Source organism: Mustela lutreola, chromosome 3, assembly GCF_030435805.1.
Source record: "Mustela lutreola isolate mMusLut2 chromosome 3, mMusLut2.pri, whole genome shotgun sequence".
Classification (NCBI taxonomy): Eukaryota; Metazoa; Chordata; class Mammalia; order Carnivora; family Mustelidae; genus Mustela; species Mustela lutreola.
In genome coordinates this window covers 118,908,522-118,933,583 of record NC_081292.1, presented here as the reverse complement: position 1 = coordinate 118,933,583, position 25,062 = coordinate 118,908,522, and positions in this window count along the sequence as shown.

The window sequence follows — 25,062 nt, the reverse complement described above, 5'->3', positions numbered from 1 at the left end:
AAACCCTAAGAGACTCTTAATCTCACAAAACAAACTGAGGGTTGCTGGGAGGAGGGGGGTAGGGAGAAGGTGGTGGGGTTATGGACATTGGGGGAGGTATATGCTATGGTGAATGCTATGAAGTGTGTAAACCTGGTGATTCACAGACCTGTACCCCTGGGGCTAATAATACATTATATGTTAATTTTTAAAAAAAGAGACTGTTGGATGATGAGAGATGATTATTTATAGGTCTTTGAGAATAAACAAATGAAAAAGTGAGGCAATAAAAAGCTGTATGAAAAAATAAAATGAGATATACCCATTATTGGATTTAGTAATGACCAATGTTTGCATTTAAAAATAATGTAAATAGGGATGCCTGGGTGGCTCAGTTGGTTAAGTGTCTACCTTTAGCTCAGATCATGATCCCAGGGTCCTGGGATTGAGTCCCACATCAAGTTCCCTGCTCCTTGGGGAGCGTGCTTCTCTCTTGCCTGCTGCTAACCCTGCTTGTGCTCTCTCTCTCTTTCTCTGACAAATAAATAAATAAAATTTTTGAAAAAATAACTTAAATAGTGAATATTGATTACTTCCAAAGTTAACACATAATTGAACTTTGGGAAAGAAAATAGTGAATGGGGGATATTTTAAGATAGCTAAATCTTAGTTACCCAGTAATAGGTCAAAAGATAATATCTAATGAGTATTCATAGTGGCTTTATTTTTTTTTAAAGATTTTTATTTATTTATTTAAGAGAGACAGAGCAAGCAGACTGAGGAACAGAGGGAGAAAAGCAGACTCCCCACTAAGTAGGGAGCCTCATGTAGGGTTGGATCCCAGGACCCTGAAGATCATGACCTGAGGTTATATCAAGAGTCAGATTCTTTTTTTTTTTTTTTTTAAGATTTTATTTATTTATTTGACAGAGATCACAAGTAGGCAGAGAGGCAGGCAGAGAGAGAGAGAGAGGAGGAAGCAGGCTCTCTGCTGAGCAGAGAGCCTGATGCGGGGATCAATCCCAGGACCCTGATATCATGACCTGAGCTGAAGGCAGAGGCTTAACCCACTGAGCCACCCAGGTGCCCCAAGAGTCAGATTCTTAACCAACTGAGCCACTCAGGTGCCCCCACAGTAGCTTAATATTTAATAGCCAGATGTCCATCAATAGTTAAATGGAGGGCGCCTGGGTGGCTCAGTGGGTTAAGCCGCTGCCTTCGGCTCAGGTCATGATCTCAGGGTCCTGGGATCGAGTCCCGCATCGGGCTCTCTGCTCGGCAGGGAGCCTGCTTCCCTCTCTCTCTCTCTCTCTGCCTGCCTCTCCATCTACTTGTGATTTCTCTCTGTCAAATAAATAAATAAAATCTTTAAAAAAAAATAGTTAAATGGAGAAGGAAATAGTGATAGATAGATATATACATCTCCTATCAATGGAATATTACTCAGCCACAAACAGGAATGGACTGTTGGTATGTACTCAATATGAATAAATACAAAAATAATTCTGCTGTATATACAAAAATAATTCACCCACCTGGATGGCTCAGTGGGTTAAGCCTCTGCCTTCAGCTCAGGTCATGATTGCAGGGTCCTGGGATCAAGCCCCACATAGAGTTCTCTGCTCAGCAGGGAACCTGTTTCTCCCTCTCTCTCTGCCTGCCTCTCTGCCTACTTGTGATCTCTCTCTGCCAAATAAATCAATAAATCTTTAAAAAAAATTCTGCTGATTGAAAAAAGCCAGGTTATAAAAGTTCATAACATATGATTCAATTTGTATAAAACAACAGAAAAACTACTCTGTAAACTACTCTGTAGTGTCAGAAAACAGACAAATGGTTGCCTGGGGGTGAAGAAGCTGGAGGTATGGAAGGAAGGATGATTCCAAAGAGGCATGAAGAGTGATGAGAATGTTTGTTACCTTAATTTTGGTGATCTTTTTCACGTGTGTGTGTGTGTGTGCATGTCAAAAGTCATCAAATCATAAACTTTAAAAATATCATTTATCATGCATCAATTCCATCCTAAAAATGCAACAATTTTTAATTTGAAAGATTGATGAAATAAATATTAAAAATATATATTTTAGAAATAGCAGAAAAACATACCTAAAGAGTGAAAAATAGCCCATGAGAAGCAGGGTTGGAAAAGAGTAGGTATTGCTAGTTCTTCATGTGAACCTAATAGTACAATTTGATTTTTTAAACTATGTCAATGCATCATTTTCACAAAATTTAATGAAATTTTAGCTCCATTTTGAAAGACACACATATTCTACATAAAAGTTCACACAAACTCATGATGCTTTCTCCAAAGTAGACAAGAATGTGTGTTTGAGGGGCGCCTGGGTGGCTCAGTGGGTTAAGCCGCTGCCTTCAGCTCAGGTCATGATCTCAGAGTCCTGGGATAGAGTCCCACATCAGGCTCTCTGCTCAGCAGGGAGCCTGCTTCCCCCCCCCCCTCTCTGCCAGCCTCTCTACCTAGCTGTGATCTCTCTCTGTCAAATAAATAAATAAAATCTTTAAAAAAACAAAAACAAAAACAAAAACAAAAAACGTGTGCTTGAGAGGTTGACTTTTGTGGTCAGTGTTTGTTGCTGAATAAATATTTAGGAAATGGATGACACATGCTCACTTTCCTCACCTGAAAATGGAGGTCCAGAAAGAAAATCCTTCACTCACCTCCCGAGACTATCTGATTACATTCCTTCCTGGATTGCTGCTGAACTGCAAAGATAAGAAGGGTATAATTGGTAAGCTTGGGAGAATTAGGCAGATAAATCTGATTCACCTTTCACTAGTCTCAAACCAGTTCTCCAAAGCTGGGAAGAATTTTTGTCTGGGTTTTCCAATGGCCAGTTACTGCAGGCGTGGAACCCTCCTCTAGTGCAAGTTTCCCATCAATATATTTGATGGATTGGCTACTATGTCTTCAGTATGTCCACATAATCAGATCACATGAATTAAAGGTAGAGATTTCAGGGGGGAAAAAAAAAAGTTTTCATAATGAATATTTATTAAATAAATAAGACTAATAAATGAGCAAATGTACTACCACCAATTTAACTCTGGTCTCACCTGTAGTTAGAACATAGTGTGTGAGGGAAGGAAGGCAGGCACAGCGAAGGCCACGGCAGGTGATATCACTGTCACTCTGCCCATCCAGCTCTGTGCCACACGTCTTCTTGGACTGCTTTGACTACGAATTGAAATATGAATAAGAAAGTTCTTTATAAACAATCAAACCAGTATAGTGCTAATTTGTGACTAATTATACTTTGGCTTTATAATGTGTGTGCCATGGAGTCTTGTAGTGAATATTCAGAATAGGACATTTTATAGTAACTTTAAAGAACTTCTAAAACTTGGTCATTATTTTGAGCATTGTAGCAGCACCTCTGCATCTGATTTGGATAATAGAATATATCAGCCACCTATTAAGAATATAAATGCCTTGTTAAGTAACTATCAGATGAGCCTTCCTCCTGTGGAAAGACTCTTAAAGCTATTAGAAATAACAAAGAAGATCAGCCACCTGGACTTGATGACTTTATTGCTTTCTAGGAACAGACTGTTCTCCTTTCAAAGTCATTAGAACAGGGGTGGAAAACCAAATTCTTTTTAATGAGTTAAGTTTTTTTTTTTCCTTTTTCTTCCAATTAGTACAAAACTGTACAACTCAATATTTTATTAACCAAACCCTTTTTCAAGACACTTTGGTACTTCACTTAAAACTGAAGGGACCTATACTTTTAGTCTGTTTGCCCTATAACAAAACCCCATAAACTGGTGGCTTATAAACAAAAGAAATTTATTTCTCACAGCTTTCGAGGCTGGGATATCTAAGATGAAGTCACTGCACAGACATGGTATCTGGTGAAAGGCCACTTTCTAGTTCACAGAGGTGCTTTTTTGTTCTTTGCTGTCCATACATGGTGCAAGAAGCCCAGAGAGCTTTCTGAGATCCTTTTTCTAAGAGCACTCATTCCATTCATGAGGGCTCCACCCTCATTACCTAATCACCTCCTAAAGGCCCCAACTTCTAACATCTTTACTTCAGGGGTTAGGTTTCAATATATGAATTTGGGGGGACTCAAATTTTCAAACCATCACATTGCCTGAAAAAGCAACAACAACAAAAACCTAGGACAAAACAGAATTAGAACAATGTGTGTGGAGATAACTGTCAGAAAGTTGACTGAATGTATATGTGGACTCAAATCTGGTCAAATGAGTCAATTTCACTCTTCTTTGTCAACATCTCTTTAAAATATTTCACCTCCCTTGTCACACCCCACCACAGACACAGACAAACACAGGTGGAAATGAAAGCTTATTAGAAGGTTCATTATTAACTTAATTCTTATTCATTCTCACAGAAATTTGTTGCACAGGGAGAGAGAAACAATTTCCAGAAGAGAAAGATGTTTTATTATGACTGATATAAAAATTAATGATAAAAGACAGGAGGGGGGAAACACAAAACCTCATATACCTGACTCTTCACTGGCTTTTTTTTTTTTTTTTTTCCAGTGGCATGGTAGGAGGGAACACAGGTTCTGGCAAAGGAAGTGACTAACTTAAAAATATCATTACAAATGAAAATATCATAACCTTTTCAGGTGACTGGCCATGAGCATGAATTATAATATGTCCATCCATATTAGCAGTGAAAGAAAGCAGAAGGTCCAAGTCCTTACTAGCTAAACAGAAAATAAATAGCCATGTATTGCATTTTAACATTTATAAACAAAACCCAGAACAATTAAAGAGATCTTATTACTCATTAATTTCAAGTTACAGTCATTTTCTAATTGGATTTGCATGTAGACAATAAGCTTCAACAATACTGAATCATTACCTGTCTTCTGCATTTTATGTGCTTGAAAAACATGGAAAAATCCCTTTATTTCACTGGTTTGGAAGAATAGGGCTAATTATACTATAGCTGGTGTGGCATCAAGCATTTTATAATTCAAGTCAGTGAAGTTAGGGAGAGAGAGAACACAAGTGGCCTAATAATACATTCAAAACCATGTACTATTTAAGAACCTAATTTCTCCCAAAAATCTTCTAAGCAAGCAAACTCTCAGATGCCATGGCAGGAACATGGTATGTAGAGACAATGATCATGCTAGGAGATGATGAGCATAGAATTTGGGGTCAGAAGTGCTTGCTTTAAGAGGAATCCCTCTTTTGCTGTAACTGTGCAACCTGGAACGAGCCTCTTGGCAGGCTTCTGTAGCTGAGGCCTGGGCATCAATATGCCTGTCATGCCTTCCCAGAATAATTATAAATCAAATAAGTTAACATGTAAAACTGTCATACTTTAAAAAGTGTGATACAAATATAATGCATTATTTTTCTTTCTTGGGTGAAACTGAAAAAAGAATCCATTATAGGATCATCTGAAAGCTTTCTGACCTAAGCAGCTGTAATAAGATCCTGCTGTATTAGTTACTGTGGAAAAGCACTTTATTTACTGCCATTAAATATTTTCTTTATGTTGGTGCTCTGAATAAAAAAAAAATCTTACTAGATTTTGTCAACTGTTTTAAAGAGATACTTAGTTGGTTTTTTTAAAATTTATTTATATATATTTATTTATTTATACATGCTTGGAACCCTTTTCCTACTCCTATATCACATTATTTGGACTATTGTTGAGCATCTTCAGTTATTTTCCATTTATATAATTCTTTTTTGCTTGTTTGTTTTATTTCTTTTCAGTGTAACAGAATTCATTGTTTATGCACCACACCCAGTGCTCCATGCAATCCGTGCCCTCTCCAATACTCACCACCTGTCTCCCCCAACCTCCCACCCCCAACTCCTTCAAAACCCTCAGATTGTTTTTCAGAGTCCATAGTCTCTCATGGTTCATCTCCCCTTCCAATTTCCCCCAACTCCCTTCTCCTAACTCCCCATGTCCTCCATGCTATTTGTTATGCTCCACAAATAAGTGAAACCATATGATAATTGACTCTCTGCTTGACTTACTTCACTCAGCATAATCTCTTCTAGTCCCGTCCATGTTGATACAAAAGTTGGGTATTCATCCTTTCTGATGGAGGCATAATACTCCGTAGTGTATATGGACCACATCTTCCTTATCCATTCGTCCGTTGAAGGGCATCTTGGTTCTTTCCACAGTTTGGCAAGATAACTAGTTTTTAATGAAGTGATTTTAAAATTTCATCTTCACCCTTCTGGTTTGGGGGTGGCTAGTTTTAGTGATGGTGGGACCAACTTTTAAAGAGCAGAGGAAGATTGAGGTCAAATAGGAGGCGTTATGTTACACACACATAACAGGTATTTTGTTTTATATAAGATACAATCAGTATTTCCACATGGCTTTCAAGAATCATGTTATAAATATTCATCATCATTAGTCTATCTACAGAGAATTACAATTCTGAGAAGTGTTAAATACCTAACAATCCTAATTTGGGATTTTCATTATCATCTTTTTCTTGATGGCCTGAGCATATATGTCTTAAAATATATAATTACTTACAAATATCCATCTAGAAATTTAAAATTAATAATTTGGGGGTACCTGGGTGGTTCAGTTGGTAACCATCTGCCTTTGTCTCAAATCATGATCTCAAGGTCCTGGGATTCAGGCCTACATGGGGGGGGGGGAAATCCATGCTCAGCAGGGGGTCTGCTTGTCCCTCTGCTCCTCCCTCACTACTTGTGCTCTCTCTCTTTCAAATAAATAAAATCTTAAAAAAGAAAACTTAAATAACTTTACAAAATAATAATTTCAATTCCACACAACCTAAGTTTTACAGCAATGATGACTGCACTTGTCTTTTGCACAGATTCTAAGGGAAAAGCCAACAATGATGCATAGAGTCTTTGGCAAGAAGTCCTGGATCTATAGTCATCACGCCAGGCTGCTTAGCCATGGACTGACACCTAAACAGCAGGTGCATGTAAGGCACAAAGGGGGCTCAAATGTGAAAAACAACATTGCAACAACCTTAACTCCCATATCCAAGCACTGACTGATGGACCACTTGGACACTTTGCTCCAGATGGTTTCATAATCCCTTTTAAAGGTACAGTGTTATGCCTTACTTTACATTGCCCTATGTTATAAATGCCTCCAGTTTAGAGACAATGTATTTTCTAAAAGAATACACAAGGCTATACCCATAGTAAGAAATTAGTTTTCATGAACTATATGACCTTATGTCAATAAGTTTGGACTTCAGATTCCTCACTGGAAGAATGGTTTATTGAGCCCTTTCTGTCTTATCAATGTATGTGTATGTGAAGGTAGGATATACAAGTATTAGATGATCTTAGTAAATTCACTTAGTAAATTCCAGCCTCTTGACTCTAACCTGGCCTTTTCCATCAAGAGATGCTATCTGACATGGTACCATTTCATAGCACTGAGAGCACTCTACTGTTTCATGAGATGCGCTACTAGGCCCGGCCAAAAGATTTTCTGTCCAATAGTCATGAAGCTGGTACTTCATTCCCAAGCAGGGCTGTTGCAAGACAATTTGTATTAAAAAACGTATCATCCCAAATGGTAGAAGAACTTCACCTCTCCTAGCTCCTCATTGTAGGCTAGTACAATAGTTCCTCTGAGTAAGGAACTTTTTTCTCTCTTTACATCAGCAAGAAAACAAGCAAAAGAGTTTATTCCCTCTTCTAGGTTTTCCAGAGAATCAATGATGCCAACATACCCCAACATACAGACATAATTCGGAGAGTCATTATTATATATGGACATAATATGTCCTGAGGATATCATTAGTTGGTTTTCTCTTGAAAGGAGGTACACTGAGGGTCACTCCCATGGCTGCCTCTGATATTCTAGATCTCCAAATTCCTTTTAGCTCTGACATTCAGGAAGGATTCTTAGCCAGTCATGGAAATAACAGCAGGGGGAGCTGGCAAACAAACAGAACCACTGGAATAGTAAACCAAATTAGAAGACAGGAATAGGTTTTACTTAGCTTTCAAGTTACTGCATTCAGCCTAAGTTGTTTAGATATATTTGCCCACATAGTCTATAGTCCTTTAAAAAACAGAGAAACGACAACAACAAAAAAATAATTGCATGTTTTTCCTGGTTATCTTTATTTTTATTTGAAGAAAGAATATGTTTGTAGTATTCACATTCAAAATCTGTTAAAATCTAAATCGAGGCCTGAATTAGCTCTCCAAGTGTTAACAATGTAGTTAGATTATTATGAAATTTTACTTCATTATTACTACTGTAAAATACCATCATGAGGTTAGGCCACATATATAAAGGAGAAACTTGGAGACATCACAAGAGTATTGTCCAATGAAAACAGAAGGTAATGTATTCTTTGATTAGAGAGTCTAAAAATCACACCTTTGGTAGGTATAAAGTTCCAATGCAGTATTCCATATCAATTAAGATATATTCAGTAATTGTCAAATCTCAATTACTGCCTGTGCTTTATTCTTGTTGTATGTATGTGCACACATGCATGTGTACCTGCAGCTGCAGCAGAATTCGACCTGGATCTGTGGAGCACTGAAACCTCTGATGGGAGCCCATGAAGCACTCAGTAAGAATAGATTCAACCATTTCCATGAAGCCTTAGCCCAGTAGTTTTAATAGTTAGTCACAAGCATTATTTCATAAGTGTCCTCATTGTTTGTGCTATGAACAATTGGATATTTATCAGATGTACTTGCTCTTGACATCTTGGGAGACGCATATATAACACTGAAAGAAACTCATTCCATGCCATCTCTGAAATAAAGAATATTTTTAGGGAATAGATGCAAAGGCTTTGAGAAGCTTCAGGGGAAAAAAATGTTTTCATGCATTCCAAGAGATATGTATTTTCTTCTATTACCTTTTGTTGATACCATTTTCATCAATAAAGGTCTTCATCTAGTTGCAAAAGATACAAAGAAAATCCTTTTTGTATCATAGTGAGAACAACCTTGATGTAGTTCCCCTGGCTTTGAATTATAATGTATGTCATCAGTAATGTAAGTTGTTATAATTTACTTCTGACATTAAGATGTTGCTTTAGGGCATATTGTTGCAAATGCATCCTATTCACTTTCTTGCCTTCTAAATGCCCTTCATGTTTCAGTAAAACAATCCAATCAAAACTAAAGACCAAAAACACTGTAAAACAAATCAAGCATATAAACAGTTCCTAAGCATTCCTGTTACATTTTTAGCCCTTTAGCCAGAGGCTCTTAAATGTCTTAAGCTGTGTATAGTAGTTTAACGTGGCAAACTGACTACAGAAAATGCCATCAGTGCACACTCTTTTTAGTTAGGTTCGTAAGGACTGTGCCTTCAAAAGACCTGGAGGATACTGGAATTATTTGGAGGACCAGAAGCTGCTTCAGGTAGAACTGTTCTAGAGCAAATCCAAGTTTATTTAACCATGTCCCTTCCCCTTGTGCCAGCTTGGAGCAGAAGACTTGAGTCTGTGACCTCATTCTGGAGTCAGCAAGCAAGAGCCCTGCGCTTTTGCACTGAGATGTTCCCAGTAGGATAGGGATTAGTTTGGAATTTGGGATTTAGATGTTGGAGGTTGGTGGCAGCTGCATTAATTCAAAGTTGTTAAGGAGTCTTCCACTTGTGCAGTATCTGGAATAAGGATTTTTATTATTGTTGATAACAGTGATAAATCAAATTTCTGGAGCAGGATATGAGTTCACTGTAGGAAAATATTGCCAGATGTTTATTGCAAAAATATCAGGCCACTGACAGCAGAAGTAGTGAAAAAGTAGTTTCTGTAATGATACTTTCCTTCCAGGGTCCAAAGAGGGCTTTTAATATTAACAAATGGAATGAATTGAATACTAATTGTTGAATCCTGGTCTCAGACAATTTAGAGAATTTGTAGGTATGTATGTATGTATGTATGGCTTTTCTCATTACAAATGACATCAGAGCCTGAATCCTCTTAGGTAACATCTTCACAATTTTCTGATTATTCCATGTATTTCATTATATATATATATATATAGCACCTGCTTAGTATAAAGCATAGTACTCTACTGGGTAGTGGGGATATACCAGTGATTGACATAGACATGGTCCCTAGCCTCATGGAGCTAGCATTCTACTTTGGGCCAGGCAGACAATATACAGGTAAAGAGATAAACAATACACTTTTGGATGGTGATAAACACTATGAAGAAAACAAATAGACTGATGTAACTCAGAGTTACTGAACTTAAATGTTGTTTCAGAGCATCAGAAAAACTTCTTAAAGAGGTATTATGTGAACTGAGATGCAAACAGCCAAAGAAATTTGTTCAAGTGCAAAGGCAGGGAGGGAACAACTTTGGCTTAAATGAGGAAAGTGGGGGAGTGGAAGGGAGACCATTATGTCCAGGGAACAAAAGGATGATGATGCAATAGGTAGGCAGGGGCAGGGCCACAGGGCTTATAGGCTGTAGGAAGAAGTGCGGATTTTGCTCTGAATGCAGTGGAACACTGTTGAAGATTTAAGTGAAATTGATAGCATCAAGCATCATTTCCCAACTATTCCAACCTTTTTAAAGGTTACTCTGGATGGTCTTGGATGATGGTAAAGGGTGCAAAAGTGGAAAAAAGAAGAAGACTATCAGAATAAAGGAAAGATGGTAGTGGCATGGGCTAGGATGGTGGCTATGGACAGAAAGAAGGGTTAGGTATTAGAATTCTTTTTTTTTTTTCACCAGTAATTATTTTTTATTAACATATAATGTATTATTTGCTTCAGGGGTACAGGTCTGTGATTCATCAGTCTTACATGATTCATAGCATATATCCTCCCCAATATCCATAAGTTGCCTATGGTTTATAAGAGATAGAATTCTAAAACAGCCCCTAAGTTTCTACTCCTGGTATAAATGCCCTGTATAATCCTCTTGCCTTGAAGGTGAGCATGACTTGTAAAGATGATGGGATAATCAACTCCCATAATTACACTATGTTGATTGAGATTTCCTTACAGCAAACTGGAATGAAATTTTTCTGCTGGCTTCGAAGAACCAAGCTGCTATGTCATAAGAGGGCCATGTGATCTGGACCTGAGAGTGGCCTCTAGGAGCTGAGAATGACCCCTATCTAATGGAGAACCTTAGCCCTAAACCACAAGTCTGTGAATTCTACCAACAACCTGATGAGCTTGGACGAGAACCCCATGCCTTGGATGAGACCACAGCCCAGCTGACACTTTGATCATTGCCGGTAAGATCCTGAGTGGCTAAACAGTGTTTGGACCCCTGACACATGGAAAATCAAAGGAAATAAATTGTGTTGTTTAAAACTGTTAAGTTGGTAGTAAGCTGTTACATAGCAATAGAAATATTACATGATTTATAATGGGCAGGTCAAAAGAAAGGCATAAAAAAAGAGGAAGTTCAAGATTTTTGGCTTGGTGACTGCCATCTTCTCCAAAAAGAAAAACAGCCAATTCTGGGGCTAAGTCAGAGAAAGAACAAAAGAAACACAAATATCTTTTTATACCAGAAAGGAAGGAAGTACTCAAAAAATGAAGGGGATATGTCAAAAGGGACATGTGGCCAATCTAAAGGGGACTCCCACTGGCCAACTCTAAGACCACTTGAACATCAAAATTAATTTAAAGTAATGATTTACAACCCATTAAAAGAAATAGCAATTCATAGGTCCATAACATCCAAATAAGTACAAAGAAATTTTGTAGTACAAATTTTGTAGGTAGAAGGGAAAATATATATATATATATATATATATTTAACCTGGGTTATTACTAAACATTTTCATCCTACGTGGGATAAAGCACATAGGTAAATATTTCCATATTTCCCCTATTTTTTAAGGCCCGTTCATGCTGTCCCACATTGAAAGATTTCCTTTTTTTTTTTTTTTTTTTTTTGGCTGAATAATATTCTACCCTACGTATGTACCACAACTTCTTTATTCATTTAACTATCAACGGGCACATGTTGTTTCCGTGTCTTGATTATTGTAAATAATGCTTAAATTAAGCACTCTTTAACACCAGAAATTTTAAAAAGGGAAAAGAGTTCAATCTATTGTCAGTATATTAAAACCAGCCTACTTACCCTTCTTTCGTCCTACCTTTCTCCTATCCTTCAGGGTTAGATCCTTTCTCGGTCCAGAATTTTCCACCATATGGTTATGACTAGGTACAGATACAGTGACACAGGCTCCTTTAGGATTATGATTTGAATTTTTGCACATGAGGACTGATCTGAGTCTCAGGATATCATCACTATCTATGATATTCGTTTTATTCTGAGATCAGGACTTAGATCTTTCTGATGCTCCATTTTGTCCATCAGGAGGAGACCTTTGACTCATTTATTCATTACCCTCAGGAGTTTGACATCTGCCTTATTTTCTTATTTTCTTCTAAAATCCTCTTCAGAAAAAGTAGGGGAAATATTTACCTGTGTGCTTTATCCCACTTAGGATGAAAATGTTTACTAATAGCCCAGGAAGCTTAGAGCAGAATGCTAAAAAATTTAGAAGGAATTCTGGATATAGAAAACTCAGCATTTGGTAAACATCATAGTCATGACTGAGTCAAGTGGAAGGTATGAAAGGATGCTAGGGCTCCTGGGGAGGGGCTTGATGGGGAACAGCAGATCCGTCATGGTTCAAGCAGAGAAGAAGAGCCATCAGGAAATTATATATATATATGGAATACATATGACTTATGGACATGATATATATTTTACATGTCATTTAAAATATATTCTTTATAATTATCATATTGCATATTTACATATTATTTATATTATATGTAATTTATAATTAAACTAATTATGATACATATTTGTACTATACCTATCTATAGCTATCTCATATACTTGCAGATAAATTTGGCCTTCTACAGTTGTGGAAACCAGTTAAACAGGTTATGCAGGCTGCTCAGTGTGATGCTGGAGTTTTATGTCCAGTAAGGGAAAAATGGATGTAAAGAAGCTTGGGTATGAGGGAAGCAAGAATGAGCTGGAACATGAGCACAAGCTGCAGACCATGGAGATGGACTGGAACCTGAGTTAGCTGATGGTGTGTGAGTCCTGCAGTAGTCAGAACCCTTCCACCCTGGCCAAGCATCAGAGAAACTGAAAAGGGAACCAGGGAGAAGACGCAGACCCGGCTACGGCACAGCAGTGAGAAAGCCAATAGGTAAGTGACAAGGTTGGAGAGCACAGAATGACTCTTACTTTACCTCTGCTCTCCAATTGACCCACAGGAACCTATATGGCCCAGCATACTACAAAACAGTCTGCAAAGTGTAAGTTCATGTTGTAGTTCAAAGTGTAGCCTAGCCACGTTCATGCAGTACAAGGCCCTTATATGGGTATAGATTTAGATGTATCTTTCTGCAAAATACTTGTCATCTATGTGAGAAAAGTAACTTTAAGGTAGAAAAACTTGGCAGACATCAACTTATGAAGGCTTACACTTTATCATCCTTTGTGGGAATGATCGTCCTGATGCCCTGAGAACGATGTAACTTCATTTCTCTGGTATTCCTTGTCTGCACCTGGGGAGGAATACATAACCCTACTCTGCACCCCAGGAAACTCAGGCTGAGTGACATTCTACAGAGTGAAAGATCCTTACTTTTTAAACATCAAGGACATAAAAGGCAGGGGAAGGTTAAAGAACTGTTCTAGACTTAAAGTGACATCAGAACTAAATGAAGAGCATGACCTTGGATGTCATCTTGGGTCAAAGGGGAAAGAGACTTGACGGAGATAGTTGGAAAAATAAATGGATTTCACACTTGACCATAGTAATCAATCACTGTAGATTTCCTATTTTCGATGGTGTCTGGGCAGTTTTGATGGAGAATGTCCTGATTTTGGAAAACACACACTGCAGTATTTAAGGAGGAAGGGGCACCATAGCAAGTTGCCCATGAGTTGGCCAGAAAAAAAAATGACAATGCAATATATATTGAACGTATGCAGAGGGAGAGAGAGATGGAACAAATGTGGTAAGATGTAAACAATTGGGGAAGCTAGCTAAGGAAGATATGGGAGTTCTTTGTATTGTTTTTGTAAATTTTTTCATTAATTTAAAATTGCTATCTATCTATCTATCTATAAACACTCCTAATTATATATATAATGAAAATATTACATATATATAAAATGAAAAACACAGTAAATACTGACTGTGAATTTTCCAACTGTTGCTGCAAACTGGGGGCTGAGAAATGGAGAATAGGGATGTTTGGTCTCAAGGAACGGTTTTTTTTTTTAAAGTTGGTTGATAGAACTTGTTTGTCTGTGCCCGGAACTGCCAGCCATCCCTGAACCGAGGGATGAAAGATTACTCCAAACTTTCCCGTGAAAGAGCGAAGAAGGCAAGGCTGTAAACCTCAGAGGTGAGGACCCTTGGCTCTTTGCTCTAGCTTTTATTAGTGCTTCAGGATAATGCAAATCCTTATCAGTTTCTCAAGCATGTGGCATTGGGGTCTTACTGAAACTGGGAGGAACGGTTTATGGGAAAGATAAAATATGCTAATCTGTGTGTTCTATTAAACATAGCTGAAGGTGACAACGCACACATCTTAGATCAACAGGGCTGCTGTTTGGGCTAAAAAGCTTCCAGGAAGGCAACTCTCAGTGGCATTCCAAGGACAGAGTGGTCAAGGCCTTGGCATTCCAAAGGCCCACACCCTTCTCTGAAACCTACCTGCCCCCCAGCCACTTCTGTGTTACGTTTTAGCAAGTCGGGTATGATGGTTGATTTCATGCTCTACATTAACCCCAACATTTCCCCCTTTTTGCTTTTTTAAAGGGGCAGCAAGTAGTTCTTGAGAATTGTGCTGTGTAGATATGCCTCATACCTCTGGTGGTGGAGAGGGAATTTATTCCAATTTTGCAGATTATGATGAGAAGAAAAACAGTAATAATTATTACAATAGCAACTCAGAAGAATCCCCATCTTGTGGAAGAGAACCATGTGGCTGGGTTAAGTCACTGCAGATTATTGGAAAGAGACTGCCAAGCTTCTGTATAAAGCTTATGATTCTCCACACCGTCAATGAGGCGAGGATCTGATCCTTTAGCTGCTGAACGTCGGAAGTGAAATTATCACGAAGTGGTCCATGTATTTGTTTCTTTTCCCAATCATGTATGGTCTGGTTCCAGGGCATGGGAGTAACACAGGTGGATCTGTGAGCCCAGTTCCCTAAGAGGCCTTGCCTGTAGGCTAAGGCTTCTTGTTTTTCCTCAAGATATTCAATAGCAGCTTCCATTAGTTTAAGACATCTTAATATTTTTTGATCAATACTTTGTTGAAGTTGAAATTCCCTTGTAGTATTAATAGCCAGCTGATCCACAGGGCAGCAGCCTGAACCGAGGGAGAGGCAACTGCTACTCTGTGGCGATAATAACGGAGATAGCCATGATAATGTCGGCAGTGAGTAGACAGACCCAAGATGCACTTGGTCATCTGATGTCAGACTGATCAGGAGAAAACTGCTTTCAGACGGCCAATGAAACCAGCAGGGGAGTTCCAGTCTCTGTCTCAAAGCCCTTTCGGGTTCTTCTTCCCTACCCTGTTTCCCCACGTGTGCCAGAAGTACCAAGTACGTGGAAGTAGAAAGGCAGAAATTGCCCTTCCAGCTCGCACTCCGGGATCAGCCATTGGGAGAACACTCTCCTCTGAGCCTACCAGAGTTAAGTAAACCTCCAAAGTCTCTGAGTGCCGCTTGGTTCTTCCCTCAGGGTCCAGTCCAGGTTCCACAACAAGATAATGCCTGATTCAGAATGCTAATGGATTTGGATTCTTCCCAACCTCTGGTAAGATTAGCAGGGATAATGGCATGGTTGAAAATAGGAAAAAGGATATCTGCCCCAAATAACAGGTTTCCAGAGGGGTTATTTACAGGTCCAATAAAAGGACACAAAGCACCTAGGCAGCAGCAGAAAGTCAAGAATACATATGAGGGTAAAACTCTTGTTAAGCACGGATACCATAGCCAAGAACATGTTTTCAGGGTAGAGGGTTTACCCGTCTGTTAGAATCTCCTTGGCTTTCTGGGTCATCTGCTCAAGGTTCCCCAGGTCATGAATTTGGCCTTGTTGGTACTAGGGAGGCACATGATGGGCGTCTGTTTTTCTTCCAGATTCAAGTGACTCATCTGAAGGATTGGATTCTGGCTCTGCCAGGTTGTGTTGATGTTTAATGTTTCTAGCTGGGGTCCATACTGGTTAGTCCTTAGTGAAAACCCAAGCATAACCTCACCGCCATGTTATGAGTTCTACTGGTCCCTGCCAAATGCCCATGTTTGGGTCCTTCCAGAGTACTCAGGCTCATGTTTCTGGCAGAGAGTGTGGTTTAAAATCCTTTTTGGCTGGAATTTCAGAATCAGAATTTAAAAAGATTTAGAGTAAGTAATGCTTTCTGTAATTGTGCTGTAAGACCCCTTTCTCTCTACTTTTGTTTTTGTATCATGGGTCAAGGATAAAATGTGCTCTCTCAATAAAAGCCTGATTATGACTTCTTTGTCTCTGAATAGCTTGCTGTAATTTATTGATGAATTCGATAAAGGGTTCTTGGGGGCCCTGCTTAACAGAGACAAAGAGCCCTGAGGAGTGCCCTGATCAGGGATCCATCAGCAGTCTCCTTTTGCACACAGAGAGCATTGTTAAAAGACTAACGGGTCCATGAGAAGTTGTCCTACATCTACATATGCACCTCTCCCCTGAAGAATATTAGTGACTATAGGAACTCCTGCTAAGTGATTGAGCAGTTGTTGTTCATGTAAACCATCATATTCAGTACCAGACCAAATACTGAGGGGCCCCAGGTACTGCTTTACATAAATGCTTTTGTTTACAAATGAGTATTTTATCACATTCTTTAAATCATTGATATCTTTTAAGAGAGAGTTTCCTTAATCTGGAAAAGCAAATGTTAGAGAATCAGCAATGGTTTAAGTGACAGTCACAGAACTGTAATAATCTTTTAGTTCAATTAGTTCTATGTTAACTAATTCTTGTATAATCTAAACGTAGCTTTAGTTAGTTCTGGGAGCTTTTACCCATTTCAGTTTAGGTTTTTAAAGTATTAAAATCCTGTATTTGTATTAAGTCCTTTATAAGAAGTTCCTCAAAGATGAAGCTCATTTTGTTAAGAGATTCTTAGATTAATTATAAGTGATTAAAAATTCAAAAAATGGACATTGTTAACGATCTGAGAATTCCTTATGCTATTGACAAGAAAACTCTGTTATTTCTGGAATACATGAAACACTTCAATAGCCAGAATAACAAAGTTGATGACTTTGTACCAGAAGGTAATATACCAAATAAGGCTAATTTAGTCTATGAGACTTTGTTCATGATTTAAATCTTGAAGTTTGTTCAAACCTTAGAAAGATTTTAAGGCACATGCTCAATAGGTTTAGGGATCACCAAAGACCTGATAAAGTCAAAACATAAAAAAATCTTTTCTGGAGATTGCAGACTTACAATCTTACAATATACCAATGTACTTATAAAATCTCTGTTTTAATAGTAGTCTGTCCTGACCACACCTTAAATTCCTTTCCAAAGATTTTCCTTCACAAACTTTCTACAACTTTCTTTTGCATTCAGATTATGTACCAAGCCATCTCTCTCCAAACGACCAATCTCATTTAGGACAAAATTATTATTTTTTTTACCTTCAACAAAAATGTATATCCCTTCCTTATCTTTCTTACATATCTCCTGTTTTTCTACATGCAGAGTTGCCAAATTTTTCACTCTTAGAAATCTTAGTCTCCAAGGAAAACTGAGTAGTAACCAATCGTGAACTGTTACATCAAAACTTTAGACCACAAATTTGTGAATCAGTTAACCACAAAGCGTGTTTACCAACAGCCTTAAATATCCTTAATTTTTCTGCAATAAATTGTCAAAGGCACAAGCTTAATATCCAGTAATCAATTATTTAGCACCTTATCTTATTTGGAAAAGACCTAGCTGTCCAATGAATTTAATCCCATTTGTCATCCTAACAAAACTTTGAAGTTTTAGATTACTGAAGATTTTGAAAGCTATCTTGACAACTACCCATGAAAACTGAGACAATTAACCATTATTTTAAGTCATCTTTTTGTTAACAAATTGTAGCAGAGACAACACAAACTTATTTTGCCCTTAATTTTGGTGGAATAGACCTTTCATTGTCAATGCTGGTAACTTTAACAGACATGTCTATTTAATAAAACGGACAAGCTGACTTTACTGAATTACTTTCCACCTGGACCCTTCACATTGTCAGTTTTTACCTGAGACACTGGTAGGGAAATCTGAACTAGGAGGTGGTAGGTCCAGGGGGTGCTCTTCTTGTTCCTTGATAGTGAAGGGAGGAGCCATGATGCCTAAGGCACCAAGGAAGGTCTAGCAGCCAATTAGGCAGGCCACACCCAGGGTGGTATAGAAAGAAAGGGGAGGGGAAACAAAAGAGGCAAACTGCTGCCAGAAGGCAGAGAAAGGGTACCCAGTTCTAGAGCTCATCGGTTCCAACAGAGGAGCAGATGCCATGTTTTCCTGCCAACAAGGGGGGGGGATAAGCAGTTCATGTCAGGCCAGAGAAGACAGGGAATTTGAATTTTCCCAAAACAAAGGGAGTTTCAGCAGCTACTTGGGAATATTCCATGAAGTCCCCATCCTGAGGTAGACTAACTACAGTTGGCTCCAATTACAGCCATTAACCCAGGAAATGAATGAGGGAGAAGCCCCCACATCTACTGAGAGCAGTGAGAGAGGAGAGTCAAGAGTCCCCTTTGTCTGGGATGGCCTGTGTTTCCTCCAGTTACCTGGATTTACTGGGAGGGGGCCTGTTCAGATCATTATCATCCAATATGTCGGGAGGAAGTTTAGTAGCTGAACATGTTCAGGCAAACCCATTCTTCAAGGCCTTTAGATTAGGGTCCTGGTAGAGCAGTGAAGGCCTAGGTATGAGTAAAAGAACCCTAAGTCCATCTACCTTTTCCTACTGCAGCTATCTGATAGAACACACTGAGGCCATATAGTGTTATGTATCTTGTTCTTTCCTAAATTTTGCTGTCTGAATCATTCCAAGGGATTAAAGGCACTCCAAAGAGTCCTTGGGAACTGAAGAAAAGGGAAGGTCCATTACCTAGAAATTCCCCGACTCCCAGGTGGCATCCCACATGGGATATGTCAGAGGTTCCTGGTGTCAAAGCGACCCGAAGCATCCCTCAAACAAAATCACTATGACCACCGCCACTGGTATAGACCCTTGTAGGAAGGATGCCTGCCCTCCTGTGTCCCTGTCACATTCTAGACTCTGATGGGTGCAGGTGTATGGACCAAAATGCCATGCTTTAAGGTCATGCTTTATTTTACTTTGCCTGGAAGAACCTACCGTTTTTAACCCATGGAAAACACTGGAAGTTTTACAAGGGGTAATTATCCAACTTTGTAGATTAAGTACTTAATAGAGGACATTGACAGAAAACAGTAAAGATAGAAATCTAGCATGGTCTAAGCAACATTTTAACACATGTAGTCATTACAGCCAACTTCCCTAGGAAACAATCCCCTGTAAGTATCGCTTTCTAGATATAGCCCCTAGTAAGGAACAATTAAGTAGTGGGAGAGGGGAAGGCAGGAGATGGTGGAATTTCCTAGTCAGGGGGAGGGAGCTCTTTCTCTTCGTTGGGTCTAACCTGGGAAGTTAAAGTGATGATTAGGGGAGCCAAAGGAGGTCATATGTTGCCCTTTATACACATTTGAAGTGCCCTCAGTATGTAAGGGGGCCAGGGCAGACCTGACCAGACCCCACATAGTCTTAGTAGGAGAAGTAGGGGATACCTTTTTACTTTGTTTATGGCAACATTTTAAGTTCTTTTCCAATTCTTTCCCATAATTCTAAAGTTCCTCGGTCGGGGAACCAAGGGTTCTGTTCAGTTAATAACCTCTAACAAACTCTGAATCTGTATGGAGGCCCCTCTCACCTTAAGGAACTATTTCTCATTTATAGTAGTCCCTTTAGCCTTTAAAAATTGCTTTAAAACTGTAATATTGTATCTGTTTGAGAGGCTTTGCTCCATATCTGGAATTTTCAAATACCTTTTAATTCTGTAAAAATACCCAAGCTTGAAATTTCTCCGAACTCGGCTGTGAGTCCATGCCAACTTACTGTGTGCAGACTTTACGTTTTCAGGGGGTTCGGGGGGTGTCCACTGCAAGGTGATCAAGTCGAGGTCACCACTTGCCGGGAATGGCCAGCAATCCCTGTACCGATGAATGAAAAATTATTCCAAACTTCTGCTGTGAAAGAGAGGAGAAGATAGGCAAGTCCATGCTCAGAGGCAAAGACTTTGTTCTTCTTTGCTCCTGCTTTTATTGGTCCTTCAGGATAATCACAAATTCTTATCCCTGTTTCTAAGGCACGTGGTGTGTGGCAAGGGGTCTTACTGAAACTGGGAGGATCTATTTACAGGAAAGATACAATGCGTGGGGCACCTCGGTGGATTAGTCCTTAAGCATCTGTCTTCAGCCCAGGTCATGATCCTAGGGTTCTGGGATTGAGCCCTGCATCATGTTCCCTACTGGGCGGAAAGCCGGCTTCTCCTCGCACTCCCCCTGCTATGTTCCCTCTCTAGTTGTGTTTCTCTCTGTCAAATGAAGAAATAAAATCTTTTTAAAAAAAGATACGGTATGCTAATATGCACATTCTACTAAACATAGTCTAAGGGACAATGCTCTTAGATCACAGGGCAGCTGGCAGTTTGGGCTAAGAAGGGATAAGGGAAGGTAACTCCCTGTGGTATTCCAGTCACTGAATGGTCACGCAGGCCTCAGCATTCTAAAGGCCCACGCCCTTCTCTGAGACCCTCCCTCTCCCCCAGCAGCCCCTGTGTTAACATTTTAACAAGCCAAGTATTATGGCTGATTTCATGCTCTACATTAATCCCAACAGTATGTTTATGATGACATTAAAACCAATTAAGAACACAGAGAAACTAATGTCAGGAGTAAAATCCTTGAAAAGTACCAAAGGAATGATGTCCGCGTCACAAGTAGATGGAAGGTTCTTGTGAGAAGCAGAGGTGTTTGCTCTTTGAAACAGAGGAAGCAGTTAATTTAAATCCAGATTCTGGTAGGATTTACTAGATATATAATACTTAAAAGCAGAACTGTCCCCAGCCATGATGATTAGTAATTAATCAGAAAAAAGGATAAAACAAAACTAAATTATGTTACAGGATTTCTTTAGTACCATCATTCTTAGTCACATCGTTTTGAAGAATAAAGAGGTAGACCAGACAAAGGAAGAGTGGTGGGCAGCAAAGCAAAGATTATTGAGTGATGCTAAAGCAAAGTTTATTGAGAATACAAAGTTCCCAAAGAGAGAGGGGACCCAAGAGGTGAAGTTTCTAAGTGTACAGATTTTTACAGGTTTGTTGGTAGGCTGTTTTATTCTGAGTAACCCTCCATGTGCTTGTCACCTAATCAAGTTATTGTCATCCACTTACCCTGTGGGAAAGGGTAGAGGGCTCCCTCCAGGATGGTGTAAAATCCTTTTAAGGGTGGTTTCCTCTTAGGGCAGGGGCCGCTTGTCCCTGCCTGCCATTCTTCCCACTATCTTTCATTAAATTACTATTTTTAAAGATTTTATTTATGTATTTGGCAGAAAGAGAAAGCACAAGCAGGGGGAGCAGGAGAGGGAGAAGCAGGCTCCCCACTTAGCAGAGAGCTGGATATGGGGCTCCATCCCAGGATCTGAGCCGAAGGCAGATGATTAACTAAGCCACCATGGCATCCCTAAATTATATTATTATTATTATTATTTATTATTTTTTTTTTAATTAAAAGAAGCCTATGTCAGTTCTGGGGAAGTTTGTGTGATCCCACCTACTCAAGTTACCCAACGAGTTGATTTAGGCTTTGGCTCCATTCTGGACCTCTCAGCAAAGGGGAAAACTAATTTCCATTTGAAGCAGAAAAATGCTTTGGTTAGACAGAATGTGTGTGACTGTCTAGTGGAAAAGATAATTGAGGAGTTACATTTCAGTATCTTTTGTACAAACTTCTTCAGGCTTTATTGAGATCTGTCATTGGATCATAATCTTTTTCACAAATACCATAAAATTTTAGGATTTTAAAACTCTGTACATTGGAATTAGTTGCTATTTTCACTTACTCAATCAAAGCATAGTTCTTGTTTTTTATATAAATCTACAAAATTATCCTGGAGTATTGATGAATTTGCCAATGTTCTTTCCCTGTGTACATTTTTCTCTGTTGGTGTTTCAGCTTAAATACATATAATTATTCTCTGTTTTATAAATAGTCTGTTTCTAGACTCTTTGCTAACAAAGGAAATTGTATCCTTTTGGAATGTGTACACAATGCTAACTCCACCGGCCCTGTGAATTGCATACTGGTGCTATCAGGCGGGCTCCGGTTTAAATCTCAGCTCTACCCCTTACTACTTTCTTGACCTTGGAGAATATATTTATCTTCTCTAGCTTGAATTTCCTAAAATGTAAAATACAGGAGGAGTTATCCTGTACTCTATTTGAGTGTACTCCTTTTTATAATGCATCCTTTCCCTGGGGTTACATTAAGTATTTTCATTCTTCTCCTGGGATTTTTCTATGTAATTAGTTTAAATCACGTGTATTAAGGTCATTGAGACTTAATAGTAAGACAGAAACAAACAAACTCTTTAGGAAAGCGGGGACTCTTTAGAATTATCCATCCAACCCACATTTACCTCTGGGGGTTTTCTAGTTGTTTTTATATTATTTAGTAAATAGTTAAGCACTAATTTTAGGACCTAATCCTGCATAAAGTGGTCCTGCCCTGCAGAGCGTGTATCACTGTGATGAGGGCAGGGAACACATAGCACCCTCATGAGGCTTCTGGCACATAGGGTGCTCTTGGTAAATGTTACAGTTATTATTGGTGGTGGTGGTGGTTATTCTTGATCCTCCCTTTTACTGAAAATCATGCTGCTCTCCAGAATCCATACAAATAATACACTTCCCTTGGACAACCTACTTTGGAAACTGATTCTATACCAAAAGGTATAAAATACCTTGAATAACCTTCACGAAGACACAAGGACTCCCAAGCTTGGAAATGTCACTTGGAACAGCAAAACCCAAGTCTTCTGATTTCTTTTCTAGTCCTCCCTAATAGTCGTTTTAGTGGAGATGCTCTGTGGTGTTCCCACACTGCTTCTAATCTATTCTTTAAAAAGCTGCTGGTTTTCCAGAGTGGCTGCACCAGCTTGCATTCCCACCAACAGTGTAGGAGGGTTCCCCTTTCTCCGCATCCTCGCCAGCATCCCTATGACCCAGCAATTGCACTATTGGGTATTTACCCTAAAGATACAAACATAGTGATCCAAAGGGGCACGTGCACCCGAATGTTTATAGCAGCAATGTCCACAATAGCCAAACTATGGAAAGAACCTAGATGTCCATCAACAGATGAATGGATCAAGAAGATGTGGTATATATACACAATGGAATACTATGCAGCCATCAAAAGAAATGAAATAAAAAGCTGCTGGTTACACTAGCTCAATTGGGGGGGTAATCCTATCAAATTGCTTAAATCACCACACAGACTATTACTCAAGTGAGAATTCATTTGTTTCTTTCTCTTCCATCTAATTCCATTCTCTCACTAACAAAGATAGATGTGTAATTCCTGTCCTTACCATTTCTTTCTCCAAAGAATGTAGAAATCTTAATTTTTATTGTCCCTGTCCAGTGTTAAACACAGTTTCATTTTTACTTCACTAAGTTTTTCTTACTTGTTACATATGTTTGCTTTTAGCCCATTGATTTGATTAGTTTGAGCTTCTGTTCATCCCTAGAGGAGTCCTAGGAACTTTGTATTTTATGAAAGTCTGTTTCCACCAGGTTAGAGAAATCTCTCACTATATCCAATATGGACAAAGGTTTTTGTCTATATTAGAGATCAGCATGTAGAATTACGTTGACTTCTGTATTAGTCATGAGAGGCCTCTAAGGGCTTTTAGCAACACAGAAATGACTGCCTTCTTAGAAAAGCAGTTTAAACGCAAATGACTGTCAAAGTCCAGGAGTTTAAACCCTATTAGGGACCATGCAAATGATGGGGGGCAGTTTAAGTGCAGTGAGACCTGACACTGTTTTCCATGAGAAGCCATTTACCCAGATTCTTAAAACTTAAAATAGAGAATACTTAAAATGGCCCAGGAGGTAACAGGATTACAACACAAACATATAGAAAGCAGATTTGTAAAATTACTAAGATGAATGGAGTGGGAGTGCTTCAAAAATATTTCATTACCCACTCATTACCCTTCTACTTTTGCTGGCTCTTCCTCACCTCCTGCCATGTGACACTAATTATATACCAATTATATACCAATTTGGAATTACCATCTCTTCATGCTTTCCGCAAGCACCTGAGCTACAATTGGTCATTCTGAAGTTGGAGATTTGAAAAGTTCTAGTGGAAACTTTGTGACTGGGAGCGATGCCTCTAATCTTTGGGGATTGAGAGAAGGAGGGACAAGGTACATCTTGTGTCAAGAGTGACCACTGGACCATGGATGATTTATGATTTCAAGGAGAAAGGTGTCAAGAACTGGTTGTTTTCCCCCTAGCCTGTCTTGGGATCTTCGTGTTTGAATTAAACACACACAAGAGATGGAATATTGTGTGAACCCAAATTACAGGATGGTTTATGTGAAACCAGAAGATGTCAGATCTGTATTCAGCTGTCCTTTCAGACCATGAGAAAAAAAAAAAAATTTTTTTTTTTTCCCTTCTAGGTTCCTGGGCTGGTGCAATAAATAGGTAATTGCTGTAGAATAGACTAATAGGAGAGAATTTAATTTTGTATTTATAGAAGCCTCATAAGAATAGACTTAAAGAAGTAACCAAAGCAGCAAGCTTTTATACCATTTAGACAAACGATAAATTTATAAAGAATTGGCAAGACCAAGAGGTTTAGGTTTAGGGTAATAAACTGGTGAAGGAGTAACAGTGTTTGTTATACCGCCTTCTGGGCAGTAAATTCCCTATGTCTGATGATAAGAATTGCCTTCTACCCTCTTGGGACAGGGTG